Source organism: Hyperolius riggenbachi, chromosome 2 (assembly GCF_040937935.1).
Source record: "Hyperolius riggenbachi isolate aHypRig1 chromosome 2, aHypRig1.pri, whole genome shotgun sequence".
Taxonomy (NCBI): domain Eukaryota; kingdom Metazoa; phylum Chordata; class Amphibia; order Anura; family Hyperoliidae; genus Hyperolius; species Hyperolius riggenbachi.
Window position 1 is genome coordinate 53,974,574 of NC_090647.1, and position 20,442 is coordinate 53,995,015.

At 44.4% G+C, this 20,442-nt stretch overlaps 1 protein-coding gene and 1 long non-coding RNA gene across 11 annotated transcripts in view; one reads left to right on the forward strand and one right to left on the reverse strand.

Moving 5' to 3' along the window:
• Nucleotides 1-20,442, forward strand: part of FAT3 (FAT atypical cadherin 3) — an 863,405-nt gene that overhangs the window by 576,078 nt on the left and 266,885 nt on the right. The window lies entirely within an intron of this gene.
• Nucleotides 464-20,442, reverse strand: part of LOC137545490 (uncharacterized) — an 89,605-nt gene continuing 69,626 nt past the window's right edge. For both annotated transcript variants that reach the window (XR_011026046.1, XR_011026047.1), the window contains exons 4-5: nt 748-907; nt 464-525 (exon numbers count right to left, since the gene is read on the reverse strand). This is a non-coding gene — a long non-coding RNA (uncharacterized lncRNA). The remainder of the gene's footprint in view (nt 526-747; nt 908-20,442) is intronic.

Below are 20,442 nucleotides of genomic sequence, written 5' to 3' on the forward strand. Positions count from 1 at the left end.
GCGGTATACAGCCTGCTTATGTATGAATGTATTTTCTATGTGTGGACATGCTGTACATCAACCTACTTCCTGTTTTGGTGGCCATTTTGTTTGTTTATAAACAAACTTTTTAAAACTGTTTTTAACCACTTTTAATGCGGCGGGGAGCAGCGAAATTGTGACAGAGGGTAATAGGAGATGTCCCCTAACGCACTGGTATGTTTACTTTTGTGCGATTTTAACAATACAGATTCTCTTTAAACACGTTTTCTGTAGAAAAATACATATATATTCATAGATCTGTGCATCAGTCCTGAAAGAGGAACAAATAAGGAGGACAGAGGGATTTGGTTCCAAAAGAGGGACAGTTGGGAGCTATGCTAAAGTGGTCCTTTTTAGAAAAACACCCAAATCTAGTTGGCAGTTTACTAAAAGTGATTTACTGCTTCTTTCGAGAAAACACTTTAAAATTGTTTTAACAATACTCTTTTTATTTTCCTGGGTTTAGGGACTACGTCAGGTTGCTGTGATAAGCCCGAATAAATCCTGAAATGAGAAATAAAGACATAAAACTAATCAATAAAAATATACACTGTAGTAAAATGTGGCGGACGGTGGGATGGCTCCTCGGAGACCCCCAATTTGCTGTGCAGGATTATGTTGTTATCAGTCTGGGGTTACATGAAGATTTAGATGGGAATCGGATTTAGAGGGAAGGTTGTAAAATATTCCACTCCGAGGAGCTGGAGCAGAAATAAAAATACAGACCTGGATTTATCAAGGAATTAAAATCTGCTGCCTCCTGTGACCACTATCTGGCTGAGCGTGACTCTGAAATCTGACACCACGCTGATCAGGCCACGTCTGTGACATGCTAGATTAGGCCGCCCCGTATCCTATCAGCACACATCTGTTTCATTCCGGAGGCCTGGAGAGAAAACCTACAGTGAATGCAGTCATATTGGTGGAAAATTCAAAAAAAAAAAAAACAGTTGTATAAAATACTAAAGCAAAGCAGATTTTATTATTATTGTATTGTTAATATTATTAACTTTATTTTCTAGCATAGCGTTTCTCTTAAAGAGACACTGAAGCGAATTAGGAGCAGAGACATTGGTCTAATATTGTTTCCATTACAGGAAGAGTTAAGAAACGCCAGTTGTTATCTATGCAAAAGAGCCACTGAGCTCCACGACTTTCAATGTCACAGAGAGATCTGTCTTCTGAAGCTGTTATCTCAACTGTCAGGCACTGTATTTTCTTTTTCTCTCCAGAGGACATTTCAAAAGTTCACTTGGCTGCTCTGTAAAATAATTTAGAATGCTGAGTAGTGTGTAAACTGCAAATATTAGAGAATGATGTATGTTATAAAAAACACTACATAACTGAAAATAAAAATATGAGAATATTTATTTTGCTACTAATGTTCTAGTAATTATCCGTACTATACAACCAATTCATTATATTATCATTTTTTTTCGCTTAAAGAGACTCTGAAGCGAGAATAAATCTCGCTTCAGAGCTCATAGTTAGCAGGGGCACGTGTGCCCCTGCTAAACCGCCGCATACGCACCGCTAAACGGGGGTCCCTTCACCCCCAAACCCCCCACTGCGACACTTGGTAGCAGGCTTGGTCGCTCCTGGAGGCAGGGCTAACGGCTTCAGCCCTGCCTCCAGTCGCGTCTATCAGCCGCGCATCGCCGCCTCTCCCCCGCCCCTCTTAGTGAAGGAAGACTGAGAGGGGCGGGGGAGAGGCGGAGATACGCGCTGACAGATGCGCGTGGGGCAGGGCTGCGGCGGTTAGCCCTGCCCCAACCAGGAAGCGCTCCCCCGCTGCACGGAGGGGGATTTTGGGGTCAAGGGACCCCCGTTAAGCTGCGGGATAGCGGCGGTTTAGCAGGGGCACATGTGCCCCTGCTATATATGAGGTCTGAGGCGAGATTTATTCTCGCTTCAGACTCTCTTTAAGTGTCTCTTTAAAAAAAAAGATGTTTTATTACAAAGGTTGAGTGAGGTTGGTTTCAGGCCTACTAAACTCTGCAAGCAATTTACATTCCAATTTGCGACTTTAACATGATTTTACATGTGATTCCGATTTGCGATTTTGAATTGGTACAGCATGCTGAGATTTTTCTGTGTTTTTCTTGTGTTGATAGCTTCCAGGGAAAATCAGAATAGGAAATCGGATTTGCAATTTGCAGTGTGCAAGAGGCCTCACACTTGTATGGTGTGTTTCTCCTGCCATGGGAGAAGCCACCAGAGGTGAATCGCACTGCACCAATGCCCCTTTTATATTACCCTGCGGCAGACAGCAAAGATAGGGTAATATGCATAGGCCCACCCCCGCTCAGTGACGCACTCCTTACCGGGCAGGAAGTGACGTACTGGACAGGAAGTACGTCACTGGGATTCAAGTCAGTCTGTGCATGCGCACAGCGTGGCCCCATGCTCCGTCATTTACACTTACTGCGTCCGCACAGATTTGCTTAGGCACAGATCATGCTGTAACGCATGGATTACTTTGCGGCAGGTATAAACTTCCATTGACTTAGCAGCCTCTTGCTTACCATAACGCCATAGTGTAAAAAAAAAAAAGGAATTTATAATGCATTTCACTCTGGGAACATTTTTTATTTTAAATGTATTTTTAATTTTACAATTTTTCATGATAATAGGCCTTTAAAATACTCATCTCAAAAAAAGAAATAGTTTAGAAAATATAATAGTAATCAAATGATGATTGTATGTACAACATAATGAAGGCTAAAGGCCGTGATGCAGAGGCGGTCTTTGGGGGGGTCAAGTGGGGTAATCGCCGTAGGCCCCGCTTCTGAAGAAGGCCCCGCACCCTCTGTGGCGGGAGAGCAGGCATAGTAGTTACATCTCACCTTCCTTCCGCCGATCCCCCGCAGCCTCTATTTCCTTACTCCTCCGGCATTTGTCGCTTTGATAACAGAGCCCCCCTGGATGACGTGACTGCAGTGGTGCTGTTTCCAATGCGACAGATGCTGGGACAGGAAGGAGATGGAGGCTGTTGGGGATCGGCGGAAGGAAGGTGAGTTTTAACTACCATGCCCGTTCCCCCCCCTGCCGCTGCCGGGCACCTACCTTTCTAACCTTTACTCGGGGCGCCTACATATCTAACCTACACTGGGGGAACCTACAGATCAGAATCCATTTTATTTCGCCAAGCATGACTGGGTCAAGCCTGGAATTGGGTTTGGCACAATGGAGCAGTTCATAGAAAGAAAGGCAGGAAAAGGGTTAGAATGACACAATCATACTCAAATATAAGCATACACGAATATACAATCAAAAATTACATATACAAAGCCAAAGTCTGCCGCTCCTATGCGGGTGGTAGGGCGCTGATAGGGGATGGTAGCATGTTAAGGGAGTTCAGGAGGCTAACGGCCATCGGGAAGAAAGAGTTCTTGTGTCTGGTGGTCTTGGTGGGGATGGTCCGAAGTCTCCGACCCAGTGGAAGTGGGGTGAAAAAACGGTGGCCTGGGTGAGAGAGGTCACTTGCAATCCTCAGTGCCCTGGCTTGCAGTCTAGTGTTATACAGGTGGTCAAGTGGGGGCACCTACCTATCTGACCTACACTGGAGGCACCTACCTATCTAGCCTATACTGGGGGCACCTACCTATCTAACCTATACAGCTGGCACCTACCTATCTAACCTATACAGAGTTTGTGTGTGTTTCCACAATGTGTGCGTGTTTCCACAGCGCGTGCGCGTGTGTGTGTCCATGCGTGTGTGCGCACGCTCTCCCAAGCATATACAACATGTATGTGTGTATCCACAGCATATCTGTGTCTCTACGCCCCGCATATGACATTCCCCCCAGGCCCGCATACTCTAAGGCCACCTCTGCCGTGATAGAATAGAGAAGCCTAGCAGCCATGCTGGACAATGGAGGAATGAGTGTTTGAATGTTCCTTTGGCATTGTGGCCTTCCCCCAGCAAGGCTCAGGATAGTTCATTTTACACTTTAAGACCACCCCGGCATAGATGTGTAATTCATACACAGTTATGAAAACAGAAAGATAGAAAAGTCATATAGTGTATGTAATCTAACAACACCATAGACGTGTATCTAGCACTCTAGCAGCCAATTTATTTAGAGGTTGGTACGGCCCAGGCCAATTTATTTAAGCACATTTTTTGTATTTCTTATTTGTTACACTTCCTTGCTTCTAATAAGTACTGCTGTGATGTATGGCCACTTGTCACTAGGGGGCAGTGTGAGACAATAACAGAGGACTTCTGCTTTCAGTTTCATTTTCTCCTAGAAGAGAGAGATGAAAGCATTCCAAGAATTTACAGCACAATGAATTCTGCCAGCTGAGGTCAAAGGCAAGGCACTTATCTCAAATAATATAACTCTACTGAAGCTGCTAATGGTTTAAAAGATTCTGCAATGGGCTATGGTAGTGATTAGATTGTGAGCTCCTTCGAGTAACAGAAGAATTGAGTATCTGTATCCGACACCAAGACGGCCAGTGCCAAATGAGAAACGCCAATAGAATCTGCTTTGCTTTGCTAGCATAATGTTGCCCCTGTTTAACTCTCTAGTAAGGCCACATCTGGAATATAGAATTCAGTTCTGGGCACCACATTACAGGAAAAATATTGCAGTTTTAGAGCAGGTGCAGAGACGAGCAACAAAATTGATACGTGGGATGGAAGGCCTCGCTTACCAAGAAAGGTTAGATAAACTGGGTTTACTTAGTCTGGAGAAAAGACGCCTTAGAGGAGATCTAATTAACATGTATCAATACATCAGAGGGCAATATAATAGCTTGGCGGATGAGCTTTTTGTCCCTAGGCCTTCTCAAAGGACTAGAGGACATGATCTGTGCATGGAGGAAAAACGTTTTAGCCATTTATTTAGGAAAGGGTTCTTTACAGTAAGAGTGATTAAGATGTGGAATGCATTGCCACAGGAAGTCGTTATGGCAAACTCTATACCTGCATTTAAAGGGGGCTTAGATGCTTTCCTTGCGTTGAAAGACATCCATGGCTACAATTACTAGGTAATGCCTAATGATGTTGATCCAGGGATTTTATCTGATTGCCATCTGGAGTCAGGAAGGATTTTTTCCCTTTTGGGGCTAATTGGACCATGCCTTGTGGGGTTTTTTGCCTTCCTCTGGATCAACGGGTATGTGAGAGAGCAGGCTGGTGTTGTACTTTGTTCTCTGGTTGAACTCGATGGACGTATGTCTTTTTTCAACCAAAATAACTATGTAACTATGTAACAGTTTTCTCACTTTTCTCTTCAGTGCTAATCCCGCTCTTACTGTCTCATTCAGAGCACCACACTTGTCTTCTGAAGAGCGTCCATCAGAAAACAAATCCTGCTCTAATATGATTTTTTACAGTACATAGCAGTGAATGGAGAAAACGGAACCGGAATAGTCCAGTCACCGGGATATAAATCTTCTCCAGCCAGTTTTTGCCTTTCTGTTTTATGGACCCCCACGGGCCTCTCCTTTGTGCGGTGGTCTGCAGAGTGCTGCGCGGCTCCAGAAATTCAATTAGCAGTCTGAACATCAGAGCAATCTTTGGGAATGAACTTTTGGCAACAGTGTGCGTGTGACATAATTGTATCCGATAGAAGGGGGTTTGGAAGTCGGCCAGGTTACAATGGGATTATCTTCATAAAAGGCTGTGTGTCGCTGTGAAGACTGAGAAAAAATGTTTTTTTTTATCAAAATATCTGTTGAACATCTTTAGGGAAATTTTAAAGGTCAGTCTTTTTTTGGTCCGACTTTGATTAAATTTTTTTTTGGTAAAGTTCACACCTTAAAAAACTGATGGTATAGACTTTTTTTTAAAAAAGTTTATTCATGTAGGTTAAAAAATTTGCTTTTTTTAGTACATTTTATAGCACCCTGTTGTAAGTGTTCCAAAAAGTATGCAGTCATGGATCCTGAAAGCCTATCTACTCTTCCAGCCAGTGGCGTAGCATGAGAGGGTGTAGAGGTGGCCACCGCGCCAGGTTCCCTGTACCTGAAGAGCCTACATAGGCCCATCCTCCTGTAGCTGCATTAGCTCTTTATTGATGCTGTAATGCAGGGGCATAGCTAGAAATAATGGGGCACCATGTCAAATTTTGTACCTGAGAAATTGTGTCCCCAGTATAGGGAGCAACCCCTATATTAAGTAGCTAGAGGTACTCCCACTATGGCAGGGGTGTCAAACACAAATACAAAGTGGGCCGAAATTGTACAATGGGACCAAGTCAGGGGCCATCCTCAATGTCTACTGACCACCGTCCTCCCTTATAAGGTTATTTGGTGTGTAATGCATCCCCTCCAACCCCCATACAGTTCCTTGCTGTCTAATGGCCCCCCTACCTCCCCCATATGGCTTCCCCAGTGTCCTAGGGCTTCACCTCCAATATAGCTGCCCTGGTGTTCTAGAGTGGGCCAAACATAATGCAAAGTGGGAAAACCACTTGAGGGCCAAATGTAATGGCTCTGAGGGCCAGATTTGGCTCACGGGCCGGAGTTGATGACATGTATGCACTATGGGTAGACAGGCCCCCAGAATAGGTAGCCAGATTCACCTCCCATGTATGTTGCATAGGCTGGGGGGAGGGTATTAAACATTTTAAAACTACATTAAACAAAAAGAAGTCCTCTGCCTCCGGAATAGGGCCTCCAGTGGTGTTGAGATCCATAGTGGCTGCTTTGGCAATTCCTAAGCCACATCAGGGAATGCCTGTACTTCTGCTAGGTCTTCACTCGAGATGATTATGTACAGTTGTCTTAGGCCCCTTTCACAATAGGACATTTTCATTGCGTTGCGTTACCCATTTGTACTGCAGGGTAATGCCCCCTGAGGCTGAAGGGCACGGGAACAGTCTCATTAGGATCCAGAGGCTTCCTCCTCCTGAGTTAAGTATCCCACCATCTTCTCTTCCTCCACCGGCGGCTCTGATCTTCCGGCAGGTCTTCTGGGTCCAATCACATCTGGTCAAATGATATGACATGTAATCGGGATCCAGGAGACCATGTCAGCTTTACAGCCCCACCTGGTGGAGGAAGATGGGTGATGGAGGAGATGGAAGAGACTCTTCAATCACCCATCTTCTACCATAGGGTGGGGCATTAACGCTGACATGGTCTCCTGGATCCCAATCACATGTCATATCATGTGCTCAGAATCAAGAAGACATGTCGGGAGTATGTCGCCATCGGTGGAAGAAAAAGAAGCCGATCAAACCATCCAGAAAGGTGTGTATTAGAGACCCCCGCTGCCACCGAGGGCCGACTGTACCATAAGGCACTGTAGGGACATGCCTACAGGCACCTGATGATGGAAACAAGGCTCACTTCCCTCCCCAAGTGTCTCCCTCCCGCTCCCTATGCAGAGTCCCCAGCAGAGCGTACATGAGCGGTTACTCAACCAGCTCTCGGCATTCCACTGACGAGATCTCCCTTCAGTCAGGGGCACCACTAGCTACCTAATACTGAGGGTACCAATGGCTACCTAATGTTAAGGGACACCTGTAGCTATGACGGGCAAGGGAAGTAAGGGAGAAGTGACAGGTGGGCAAGGCAGCACACTTGTGAGTTTGAAAGTTGATGGAGGGCGAGGTCTAAGGTGCCAGGACAGCTGTGCCTATAGGCTCTTGTGGAGTAAATCTGGGCCCGCTACCACCCCTACCCTGCTGAGCCTGCCAGGGTGAGGAAGGCACACTTCCCCAGCAGCAGAAAAAAATTGGGTTTAAAGGGTTAAAAAAATTAGCAAATTTAAAAAAAGTTTTAAAAAACCCATTGTATTTTTTTTTTTTGCAGTGTGACCTTAGCCTTACACTCTACTCATTGTGCTGTAAGACTTTATGTACGTAATTCTGCTTAATGCAGTTTAGTGTGCACACCCCATTATTCCTCATTGATCTCAAACCAGTGCTATTATTATTATTATCAATGGCCTCATGTTATAAAGTGCATGAAGTGACAACTTTTTCTAAGACAACATGCACAAAATCTTAGCGGCCTTTTGACTTTTTTTGCTTGTCCATCTTCTGCCCGGTCCCCAAGTCTTTACATCCCACTTTTTACTGGGAAAAAAATAAAACAAGGCCAGTGCTTTCCTCACACCTCCTTGTGGCCTATAATTTTCTCCAAAATTACAGATACACTTAATTATAGATGGATTAACTTTAGTGCATTTGTTCTTGTGCATGAAAGAGTTTTAGCTTTCTTGTTTCAATGTCTACACAGTGTACGAGAGAGATGGGGGTCCAGGCCATATTCCGAGAGAAAAGAAAGCTGCAAGGTTTTGTGATTTTGGTCGCCATGGGGAATTGGTGGCCCTCCAGTGGTTGGCAGAGCCTGCGTGGACTTCCTGTAGTTCCTCAGCAGACTGTAGGCCACAGCTTGGCAAGGCAAAATCGACATTCTAGCTTGCCTTTCTATGACACCTCTACATTAGCATTCCATTAGTAAATGGCTCGGTGCCTACCACTAATTAGAAGCTGGGTATAATTCAACACCCCCCTGCCCGTCATTAGCTATTTTTTTTTGTTCTTATTTTCTTCATTTTGCCTTCAATGAGTTTGCAATTACTACATTGATTACGAGGGTTCAGCTGAACAATTAAGCTGTTTTTTTTAACATCCTGTTCATATATAGTCTCCGTTACATCGGCTAATGAACAGAGATGTGTTGAAAATATACAGTTAGAGCTGCTAAAATCATTTTCTAAGCAATAGGCAGTTGCCAATTAAAGCCATTTATCGTTGAACGTAGAGTTTATACTGCCTACTTATAAGTGTAGCTAAGGGGTCAGCAGATGGACATTAATTAAAGTAAATTAATATTTAGAATCTGATATTGCTAGATACCTTTGTTGACTTCCAAAATATGTCCATTTAATTCTACAATTTTGAAGTTCCACAAGGCTTTTTGGCACACTTTCCCAATCACCCACGTCCCTTCAGCCGTAGCCGTGCAAAACAGCGCTGGAGATTTGGGAGTCGCTGGGAGCCACCATAGGTTGTAATGTAGGTTGTGCTCTGACAATAATTTGGGCGCCGTCAAAATACGGTGCACAAATTACTTTAAAAACAGCGTACATGACAGAGTGCGAGTGCATGGCTATGGAGTTGATTCATTAAGTTGACTCATTAATGTAAGGAGCGCGAGTTTTGCGCACGATACACACGGTAGTGCAGCGTAGCATGCGCTGGCAACTTACATGCGCTCTTTCCAAATGAGGGTCATTCCACTGTTTCCGCACTGAGCCCTGTTGGGTCCAGTGGCTTTATAGGACGTGTTCCTACACACTTTGATTTGCCCAATGGGCTGCCTGTCGAGCGTGTTATTTGGAAGGAGCATGCGTAATTTGGCAACATACGCTACGCTTCAGCACCGCGTGTAGCATACACACAACTCGCGCTCTTCACATTAAGCTGTGCTGCTTTAGCAGAGCAACTTAAAGTGAACCTAAACTGAACACAAGAAAAAGAGTTTCATTTACCTGGGGCTTCCACCAGGCCCCTGCAGCAGCCCTGTGCCCACAGCATGCCAAATCGCTTCTCAGGTCCCGTGGCTTATTGTTGTTTCTGCTGACTGATCAGTCTGCTGCCCATTGTGCCTGCTCGGCCCTGGCCGCGCACATCCTCGTACGCGTTCACACCAGCGAGACGAGGTTCTTGTTAGAATGTAGGTATGATATGCTTGAATTCACAGGAGGTTTAGTAGAAATGCTGTATGGGTAGGTACAAGGCCGTAGAATAGATATCAAGCTCTAGATGTACAGACTTCCAGGCCTTGTGGGATAAACATCAAGTGTTTTCATATTTCCTAAAGGTAAACAATAGCCAGGGAACAGAAAACAATCCTCTCCTCAGAGCAAGGGGACAGGTCATTGGAAAATGGAATTTTCCAGTGCATGCGCAGTAAAGACTGTGCTTGTCATGATATCACGTGTTCTTCTCAGCCAATAGCAGGGCGATGGGTATTGATTTATCCCTGCTGGATGATGTCACATTTAACTCTTTAGAGGCTAGTATCAAACAGCCAACGGGCTCCAGAGAGCTACTTCTGACTTCCAACTTTCAGCTTCCACCTTCTAGCTTCAGACTTCAACCTTACTTCTTGTAACTTCCATTACCTGTATGTTCTAAGTGCAACGTATCATAGATTATAAGATAAAGCCTGGACCATTCACAAGAGATGGACCAAGTTTGCATGGAACACATAAGATTTTAGAGACTGATTGCTTTGCTGAGGTAACGAAGAGATAAGCATCTGTATATTTGTTTTCCGAATAAACTCCTGAAACTTTGACGATGCCTAAGCAGTTCTATCTCCTGTGCTGTTGCTGTGATGAGTGTCAAGTTATCACACTTTCTGTGATAGGGTGCCGAACAAAGGTGTAGTGTTGCCCATAGCAACCAACAAATATTTATAACAGTTCTCTTACCGCGCATGCGCAGGATGGTCCCGCTGACGTGAACGCGTATGGGGATGCAGTGGCCCTCTGACTGATCAGTCAGCAGAAACTAAACTTAGCCGCAGCGGGGGACCAAAGGATCGGTTTGGCACGCCGCGGGCACAGGACGGCTGCAGGGGGCTGGTTGATGCCCCAGGTAAGTGAAGCTCTTTTTCTCGTGTTCAGTTTAGGTTCACTTTAATGAATCAACCCCTATGTACTCTGTAAAGTGCTGCAGAAGATGTCAGTGCCATATAAATACTTTATATAAATAATATTAATAACCGTTACGGAAGGCCAATCCCTGCACACTTTTTAAGACGATACTAGTTTACAGCTAGTAAGAAAACTCGCTATTACTGGTTGTCTGATCCAGTTCTGGAACTTTGTGTTTAACACGTTTCCGGTTACTGGATCCTCCATGTCTGGAATTGCTGAATTTTCAATGTAACGTAATGACCTGCTAAGGCCAATTTTGCAGCAACTCAAAACAGAGATCTTCTTGTTCGAGTCCTAAGGTCACGTTTCCTTCTAATAAACATCAGAAACGAACATTGTTGATGTAACCTCCTGTCATCGCTTCCTTTACAGATCCCGCCGCAACGTGATATTTCCTACTGCCTTCATTTTCTTGTAGCGGCCCGCCGCAATCCGCTTGTAAATTAGCCGGCTTTTGGCAATGGTTTTTTTTTTTTTAACCGGCTTAGAATCCTCGCCATTGAAGTTCTATATGGGGGGGGGGGGGGGGGGGAGGGTGTAAATAAAAGCTTATTTCATGATTTCTAACGAGGAAACCAAGAGAAAGCTTGAATATGTATGAGTTCTTTGATTCCGCCTTCCCCCAGAAGAGCTTTGATCTCGTGTTTAGAAAAAGATTTCACCTCGAAAAAAAGTTACAGAATCGGCGGCATCTGAGACAGATTATCCAAACAATACATTGCCGAGCGTCTGGGAAGAAATCATCGTCTCAGACGCCTCCGTTGTATTCTTCTCAGAGTGCGAAAAGTACTTCAACATTTGCGCTGATTGAGGGAAACAATAGACCCTCAAGGCCATCCAAAAATTTAATATTCGGCAGCATGCTAGTAATATTCTAATACCTTCCTCTATATAACAGTTAGAGCTTTAGTTAACTCTCCCACATATCTCATTGTTTATGAAGGTGCAGAGAGGACTATGCCATTAATTACAACAGCACGGTGGCGTAGTGGTTAGGTCTCACGCCTTGCAGTGCTGCGTCCTCAATTCAAATTCCAGCCAGGGCACTAACTGCAAGGAGTTTGTATGTTCTACTTGTGTCTGTGTGGGTTTCCTCCAGGGACTTTGGTTTCCCCCATTCCAAAAACATACAGATAAGGTAATTGGCTTGACCCTATACTACGATACATACACTACACGATACATACATAGACACAGGCCTATGGAAGGGATTAGATTATGAGCTCCTCACTACAGTTAAGTGACAAGACAATATACTCTGTACAGCGCAGCAGAAGATGTCAGCGCTATATAAATAGTACATAATAATAATTATTATACATTTTTAAGATTTTATGCATCCGACAAGTTTCCAGACAAATTCCGTTTGAAACCGTCTGTTATGGGACCTACGAAAACTAGCAGCAGCCCAGAGAGAACACTCTTTAGCTAGTGAACAGCTTTCGCTCTTTAGCACACAACTCATCACCTGACCACACCCACTTGTGCTGGTTAGAGATAAACACTTTGTGGCCAGCACTGCTTCATCTTCCTTCCCATTTCTTACATCATCAGTGTTAAATAAAGCATTTAACCCTTCCCACACCCTCCCCAGTGGTTCTGGCTTAAATGAAAAAATATTTCTCAGGTACCAATCAGGAATTAATTATTAGATTCTGTAGAGGTGTAGCTACAGTGCGGGTCAAAAAGAGTTAATCTCTTAGCAGTATAGGGAGTAGATGGGTTGAGCCAATGTTTTATTACACACTGATTACTGCGGAACTATATGGGATTTGGTTATTAAACATCTGTAGAGGTGTAGCTGCAGTGCAGGTCAAAAAGAGTTAATATCTGGGCAGCATAGGAAGTCGATGGGAGGAGTCAGGTCATTATCTCTGTTTACAGTGAAATGTAACTGGTGCTTTGGATGATAATGCGATATAAGGAGGGATACAAACAGCTCGCAAACCGCTGCTGTCAGCCAATTTGCATCTAACAGAGAGACCTTCAGGCCGTAAGGTTATAAACCTGAACAAAGCAAAAAATGGTTTATATGCAACACACAAAACTGTTGCTTAATATATATATATATATATATATATATATATATATATATATATATATATATATATATATATATATATATATATATATAATCCACACAATCCAATTTACTTTTTCTCCTAAGTTTTCTCATAGGAGATGACTTTTCATCTTCTGATTAAAATAACTTTAGCACTCTGCATTTGAAAAAGTACCAAAATGTAGGTAAAAAGTATTGGCAAAATAATTTAGTGTATTTTCTTGCATGCTGATAGCTTAAATAGACACTGCAACGAAAAAAAATATTTGAGAGCTGCTGTGGGAGACAGCGGAGATTCAGCGGCGAGATCGGCGGGTGTGATGAAAACGGCGGGTGCTCACAGCGGCGGTGAGTTGAAATCTATGCCGTGGCAGCCAGATAGTCATCAAAACAGGGCGTAGATTTCAACTATCTTGATCCTTAAAGGGACTCCGAGGTCAACTTAAAAATGAAAATCGTACTCACCCGGGGCTTTCTCCTGCCCAGTGCTGGTTGGGAGGTCCCACGACGGCGTCCTGGCTCCTCTCCTGGTCCCCGCTCAGGAATGGATGCCGATCGCATGTGCCGTACTTTCACGCCGGCCGCCGTGATGACACGAGGCGGACGGCGTGGTGACGTCAGCCGCATCATACGCAGAAGAAGGAGCCCGACACTCGGCCGAGTGTCGCCGGGCTACCGCCGGGCAGCCATTCCGGAGCTGGGACTAGGAGAGGAGCCAGGACGCCGTCGTGGGACCTCCCGACCAGCACTGGGCTGGAGAAAGCCCCGGGTGAGTACTATTTTCATTTTTAAGTTGACCTCAGTGTCCCTTTAAAGGGAACCTAAACTGAGAGGGATATGGATGTTTTCTTTTAAACAATACCAGTTGCCTGACAGTCCAGCTGATCTGTGGCCTCAGTAGTGTTTGCATCACACACCTGAAACAAGCATGCAGCTAATCCAGTCTGACTTCAGTCAGAGCACCTGCTCTGCATGCTTGTTCAAGGGCTGTGGCTAAAAGTATAGAGGCACAGGATCAGCAGCAAGGAGGGTCAGCCAACTGGTATTATTTTAAATGGGAAAATCCATATCCTTCTCAGTTTAGTTTCCCTTTAAGTAGTTCATTTTCTTATGAACAGTACCTGCCGTTCATAGTTATGCTATTCAGGCAACCGTTGCTTTGTTAATCAGAAGTGCTTATTTGGGTGTTAAAATTAACATTCGTCCCTATCTTGAAGCGGACCTGAACTCAGAACTTCATCTCTGCTCTAAAAGATAAGCAACAGCATAATAACGTTGAAAGAAAAACATTTCTTTGTTACAGCAGATTCGAATCCTGCAATAGATCTGCAGTGCGTCTACTTCCTGCTTTCATGGAAGCAGACCTAGGGATAACATCCTATGTTTACCGATTAGCTGCTCTGCCGTAGCAGAGGAGATTGCTGAGCTGACACAGCGGAGAGATCAAACTACAGTGGTGATTAGTCACAGATGAGGGGGAATTAGACAGGCTAAACTCTCTAAACACATACAGGGTGCATTTATGTGTTTTACTTCTGCCCTGTGTAAGAGTTCAGGTCCACTTCAATGAAACTGGCAGTTCATAAGAATGGCATAGAGCACATTCTGCTAGGAATAGCTTTTTGGTGCCCCCTCAAACAGCTGTCACCCCAGGCATCTGCCTTGTTTGTCTATGCCGAAAAAACTACCCTGTAGGCACATCAGTCTTTTAGCCAAGGGATGAATTACTTGGGTAAATTGTAGGATCTGAGTTTACTCAGAGATATGTGACAGGTTCTCTAGCACAGTTTCTTTCAACTTTATGTTTTGTGATTTTGTTTCAACACTTTTCCCCCCCATTTACTAGTTTGCACGAGGTGACAAGTGGCCCGACGAAGGTGTTGACAGTTTGGAAGGATGCTGCGAAGCCGTAGCATCTGCTGGTGACTTGAAGTGTGCTGCTGTTCATTTTCCACAAGCTTTGTAGCTCAGCCATATGAATGTGATACATGCCGGCACACATCACCACGGCAGAGTCCTGGAGACCGCATCCAGACAGATGCATTCCCGGCTACGGCCAGCAGGGGCAGGACACAGTCTGAGCCCCGCAAAGAGGTTTTCCTAGGCCTGTGTAAGGGCTGGTGCTCACCAAGGGCTTGATTCACAAAACTGTGCTAGCTCACAGCATGGCCTCGCTAGCGTTTTGTGCACGCAATCGCAAATTTTCACGCTCAATCACGGATTTCCGCACACAATCGCGAATTAAATTTGCGATTGCGCGCAAAGACGCTAGTGCGGCCGCGCTATGAGTTAGCACGTTTACGTGAACAAGCCCCAAGAGCGGCTCTAAGCGTTTTTAACGCTTGGGGATAGAAAACCGAGATGGTGCACGCCAAAGCGGCTCATTTTTCCCCCAAACGCAAACTCGGGTCCTTCAGCATTTATGAGATTTCTGAGGCGTTTCTGCCTCAATGCAAAGTATAGAAAAGTGGAAAAACGCTACATCAGAGCGGGTTTCCAAGTGTTTTTGTTACAGAAGCTGTTCAGTTACAGCTTTACTCTAACAAAATATAAAAAATGCTACACAAAAACTCTCCAAAAAACGCTAGGCATGTATAGAGAATCTCTCTAAACATGCCTTGAATCGCTCTGAAAAACGTCTTTAAAAACCGCTAGTGTTGAGTATCCGCTAGAGGTTTTTGGTGTGCACGGGCCTTAGAGCTTGTGACAGAGCTTATTTCTATCTGTGTAGGAGGTTCTTGAATAGCTGATGTAAGATTAATAACAGTGGTGTAGCAATCGGTATAGCAACCATAGCCGTTGCTATGGGGCCCGCGGCAGCCCTACGTCACAGGGGGCCCGCAGCTGAGAGAGGACTTTTCTTTTAAAATTATAATAATGCTGGCGCCGTCCCGGGCCCCTCCCTCGATAATTAGAGAAAGCGGGCCCCCCTCGCTCGTCGCTAAGTGTGGCTGGTGAGAAGGGGGACTACTTTAGCCGGTGCGCATTGATTTACTCCCTGGCGGCATACCCGACACTCACTCTATAATTCTGGCCAGCCAGGGAGGAAGGAGGAGGAGTTCCGCCCGGCGGGATCGTGCAGGGCTCACGGAGAGGCAGCGGACAGTGGCTGCGACTGGAGCCAGCGGAGTGTGCCCTGGATATCTGCAATATCCGCTGAAATCCGTGTCATGCATCCAAATATCCGCAGATAGCTATTCGGATTTTAAAAATAAATCCGGAATCCGAATCGGATGGTGTAAAAAAGTTCGGATATCCGGAATCCGGATGAGCATCTCTGTTGTAGATGGAAAGGAAGAGGAAGCTTCTGTACTGGAGACAAGTGGAGAAATGAGTGACACTGATGGCTGCTGTGGTGTGAAGGCGAGCTGGCTACCTATACTGAAAGGGGGTGGGAAAAGCAGTTATTACGGGATTTATCTGGCTAGGGGGAGGGGTCACCTGGCTACCTATACTGGAGGGGGGTTATCAGGCTACCTATACTAGAGGGAAGGGGGAGGGGTCATCTGGCTTCCTGTACTTTAAGAGGCGGGGTCATCAGGCTACCTATACTAGAGGGAAGGGGGAGAGGGGTCATCTGGCTACCTATATTGGAGGGAAAGGGTGAGGGGTCATCATGCTATACTAAAGGGGGGGGGGGGGGGGCTGGTGACAGTGACCTTGGGCGGTAAAGAGTACAAAGGCCTGACTACAGCTAGTTTTTTACTAGCCCATGTCCAGAGCAACAGCCTACACTGTACATATTGCGGTGACATGTTAGTATCCTAAAACAGGGCTAAAATCAGTAATGTACGCATAATGCATTATTGATCACGGTCTAATTTACAGACAATTTAGCCGGAACACGTTAAGTCTTGGACACAGTTTCCCAGCTCCCCCCTCCCCCCATCTCCATGCTCTCTCCAGCTCCCATTAATTAAAATCTGCTAATCGCTTCAGCTATCCGCAGACAGCTATTAGCAGCAGGAGGCTGCAATGGATGCAAAACCATATTTATAGCAAAATTAGCATTTGGTATTTAGCAGCGCAAGTTTTAACGCGTCTCCATCTGCCAATATTCCAGAATCGAAGTTTATATTCACAACATCCTCTAAATGGATTTGTTTGCAGTATGTAAGTGTTTCATAGCAGCTGGTATTGCACCATGTGGCTTTTGTGTTTCTCATTAACAATCCAAACGTGTTCAACATCACATTACAGAATAGTTTTAAAGTGGCACTCCGATGACTCTAGATACATTATAATATATATATATATATATATATATATGTTGAGTGGTCAAAAATTACAGACCCCCTCTAATTATGAGTTGGTCCACCTTTCCACCTTTAGTTATGATCACAGCCGGTATTCTTCTTGGCATGGACTCAAACAGATGCTAAAACCGTTTCTGAGGAATGTTGGCCCATGCTCACATAATGGCAGCTCTAAGTTGGGTCAGATTGGATGGTGACGTTTCCAAGCTTTGAAGTAATCTTTCCATGTTGTCCCACAAATGCTCAATAGGATTGAGGTCAGGGGACTGAGCTGGCCATGGAAGCAGATTAAACTCTGATTGATGTTCCTCAAACCAATATGAGACCATGGTGGCAAGGTGCATTGTTGTTGTTCCTCAGCCAATAACAGGTGTCTTTGCCTATTTTTCTGTGATACCAAAGCCACTCTTGATGGTCTCCTGCTTCTAAAGTCTATCTTTTGATGCGTCTTGTTGAGCAGTAGTGCACTGTTTGGTAAGATGAACCACCTTCTTTTATCTCTGCTTGAGTGGTTGGATCAGAATAGTTGGAAGTAAGTTTTTTTGAACACCCCAAAGTCTAACTAAAAAGCTTTGGAGCCAGAGCCTTCTGTTATGCTGCCCCTACCCTTTGAAACGCCTTGTCTCAGCCAATTGAGATAGCGCCAACCCTAGAGGTGGTGAAATCAAAGTTGAAAAGCCACCTATTTAGTCTGGCATTTACATCACATAACGTTATCCCCCTGTACACATCACTATATACCGATGTGAGACAAGCTTATGTGTGTTGGATCCTATGGGAGAAAAGTGCTCTTTACAAATGTTTGGTTGTTGTTTTGTATCCCCAACCAAAAAATCCTTACTTTTTCTGTAGTTGGTATAACAAGTTGGTTTCCAAGATAGGTATATATATATTTGTAACCTATAATCCCCATCTCACCCTTCTATTTGATGCTTGCCACTCCCTGCGTCATTGTCTGTCATTGCTACAGGCTGCAGTGTTTTTAGAAAGATTCAGTCTTTGTCGACCCCCCCCTCCCCCCGTGCAATCTGAAAAGAAAGATAATGCAATCTAAGCAGCAGCAGAAGCCCCACCCACAGAGTCTGAAACTCACTCTGTTTACTCAGATGCTTCTAGTCATGTGATCAGAACTTATAAGCAACAGAAGCTACATCTCTTACAAACATGTAACTGATTGCTAAATGTTTAGATGATATTTTTTTAGCTCTGCCTGGAGAGGAGTTTTAAGAGGGCAACAAATCTGCATTTCCAATTACCGGCAGAATCAGCTACAGAGAGGTTGACTCTCTACAACAACCCTATAAGTGCATTATGCCTGGATGAGATTTATAGTAAGAGGCTTGTGCAGGATGCTGTGTTGCACTCTCGTCTTTCTCTTATGATTACAGAAGTTGAGTTTTCCCCAGATTTGATGAGAGTGGCAGAATGAGAGCTGTTACATCAAGAGGGCTTTATTACACAGCTCAAGCACCCTCTCGTCATCGGAACCTGCCATTAACCCCGTGAGCGCTGGATTGGGTAAAGACTGAGCACGCCTAGTACGCTTTAATAACCTTCCGTTACAGTTTTTGGATTCTTGCTCTGAAGACTTCTTATGCTTAGTCTTTTCACATCACATTGTACTTGTTGTTCTTTTGGTGTTCACCGTGTTTTTCGTCCATATAACATGCACTTTTCCCCCCCAAAAACGGGAAGAAAAGGGCACTGCATCTTATATGCCAAATACTGGGAGTCCGCGGCTTATGAACACCCGCCAGTACAAACCGCCGACCCACCGCGATGTCAGGAACTACCTGTATTGTCCCCCATATCTCCTCTGCTTCCCTAGTGTTCTCCTCCCTTCCCTCGTGTATAATTATAAGCAGCGGCAGCAGAGCTCAACTCATCCATCGACTCCAGCGGTGATCAGAGATCTCTCCTCTCTCTCACTGTTCCCCTAGTACCAGCTTCTGCTGATATCACAATCGTGGGGAGTGATGGGGGAGCAGAGAAGAAGACAGGGGGGAACAGGGGACAGAATGACATACATGGGGGATACAAGAGGACACATGAGGTACAAGGAGGACACAATAATTGGGACGAACATCTACAAGACGACCTTGGACGCACCAGGTTTAGTATACTTTTTTCCCTGTTTTTTGCCCTCTAAACCTAGGTGCATCTTATAGTACGGAAAATCTTATATGCTGAAAAATACGATACTTACTAAGTTGTTTGGTACTTCTTTCTTTATTGAGTTGGCCGGAGGGGTCTGGGTGGTCAATACTCTCGCCTTGCAGTTCTGGTGTTTTCGGAGACATGTTCTTTCCACTAAGGGACTACATAAGTACATAGAACATGCCATTTCTAACAAACTTCTTATAAATTCTTCTTGGTTCGAATATATGCTCATCTTTTTTCTCCTCTGTTGATATTTTTTTCAGCGAAACTGACTCTCCCCTTCCAAAATGGTTCCAGAATAGAATTATACACAATGCTTATTTGGCCAGCCTACTGCCCTAATTGTTACGTAACATAGCACCCAGTTATGAACACTTTTCCGGCTAGCGCCACATATGGGCAAGTCGTGAACAAGCTTTTTCCAACTGCCAGGCAAGCAATACTCCCTCTGTGCATAGAACTACCCGTAACCAACATTCCGTACAGATAACTTGACAGGACTAAAGATGTCACCACCAGTGATAAATTTAAGAAAGTAAATCAGGGAGAGGAAAGATTTTACAATGGGCAAACACTGATTTAAAGTGAACCTCCAGACTAAAAATGTACTCAGCAGCACTGAAAAGGCTTGGGGTTTCTTTAGCAGTTTTACAGCATCAGAACTTTTTTTTTTTTATTTACACAAGCCTTATTTTTAGCTGAACAAAAGCTAAGCTCCGCCCCATCAAAGAAAACTGCCCGGACATTTTCCCCCTGATGCTGTGCAAGCCATGATGGGATTTCCTATGTTGTTATTCATGTTGCCTAGCAACTGGGAGGGGTGATCAGCACACAGGACAGTTGGAACTGTGCCTCATGCTACGTCACCTCCTTTCAACCAAAAAGATGGCTGCCCCCATGAAATCACAAACATTTGCCTGTTCTTTTAAAACAGAGTGGGTAGGAGATTATATTACCTATCTATTTTAATTAACATAACTAATGTATCTAAATGACAGTATGTTTGTTTAGGCTGAAGTTCCTCTTTAATTTCTAAATTAATATTGTAAAAAAGAAGCAATTTTATCCACTATGTTATTTTCACTACAGTTCCTCTTGAAATGCATTTTATAGATGAGGTGTGGAAATATCACTTAGGGGAAAACTTGAATTGAATAAGTTCCACTGAATTCAGCCATACAGCGATACTCTATCTCTAAAAAAAGAAGAGCCAACCACTGTCTTACCCAGGAAGAAGGTACAGTGAAATCACAAGATCAAAAATGATGCCATTGTAAGGGTTACAGCCATGGCCACAATGGCCATGGCCT